Source organism: Aplysia californica, unplaced genomic scaffold (assembly GCF_000002075.1).
Source record: "Aplysia californica isolate F4 #8 unplaced genomic scaffold, AplCal3.0 scaffold00111, whole genome shotgun sequence".
Classification (NCBI taxonomy): Eukaryota; Metazoa; Mollusca; class Gastropoda; order Aplysiida; family Aplysiidae; genus Aplysia; species Aplysia californica.
The window spans coordinates 1,313,519-1,314,744 of record NW_004797381.1 but is presented as its reverse complement, the minus strand read 5'-3'; positions in this window follow the sequence as shown (position 1 = coordinate 1,314,744).

The following is a 1,226-nucleotide window of genomic DNA, read 5'->3' as shown; positions in this document are numbered from 1 at the left end:
ATTAAAATTGACAAACTGGCGGGAAAATGCCGTTTTCTTCTCATTATTTTGACAATCCCCCGATTTCACCACAATGCATCACATTTAGTTCATTTAGGGAGTGAGCAGCTTCCGTCGTGTCCGTAGGGGTTACTAGGGTTAATAGAGGTAGAGCATCCTAGCAGACAAACAGGGATGCATGATTAAGAAAATTATCCACACTCAGGACGCAAACTCAGGTATTCCATGAGCAATGGAAAAAGCCTAACTGCTACTCCACAGATGTTGGTATTATATAAAGACAAGAAGGATTGCAAGAACTATGCGTTAGAAGTGGGGACATCCTGAAGAGATGTCCCTTACTCAAGGGTAGTAATTGAAGTTGTAAAAGTTTTATCATCCCTGAGAGAGATACAATATCTCAACCAACAGACGAGAGATACTCGATAACAAAATTTAAATCTCCCCATACGAGCATCAAAATAAAAGATTTTTAAGTGACAGAAGAGCGGCTAACCCCTACACCACAAACCCGGTGTCCAAGTTTTGAAATTGAGAGTACCCCAAATGGAGGAAGAAAATATCCTAAAAGGACAAGGATTTATGTTTTCAAGCATGCCATCGATGAAACAAGACACCAATTCTAAAGTCCAATGCCTCCAAAAAACATCTCTTATGAGTTGACAACAATTTGTCTCATTCCCGAGTCATCAAGTTATTCCAAGATCTAGCTCAAAATCTCTCCGACACTGACAATGACTATGACAATGACAATGACAATCTTTATTCATCTCGCAGGGAGAAATTTGTCTTGGTCGACAATGGCAGTAGACGTTACAAAGGTTAGGTGCCCTCACGCACATGCACAACAAGACAGGATATTACACACTTAGTAAATATATATATCATGTCGTGCTGAAACAACTCACTATGTAAAATAATCTCTCTCTCTCTCTCTCTCTCTCTCCTTCTTTGTTTCATTAATAACACTGTGGGTACAGTAACCTCACAGCAGTTAGTACGAATGAATTTCTATATCTGTCTGTTCTTGGTTTTGGTTTTTTTGGAAATGTGTCGCACATTCACACATACACTAAACCCACATATGTACACAGGCATTCATACACACACATTCCTACACACACATACACATACACACACATACACACACACACTCACACCATCTCACACAATTTATGGATCAGAAACATCAAACAACATTACCCACTACCCATTCCACCCCCCCC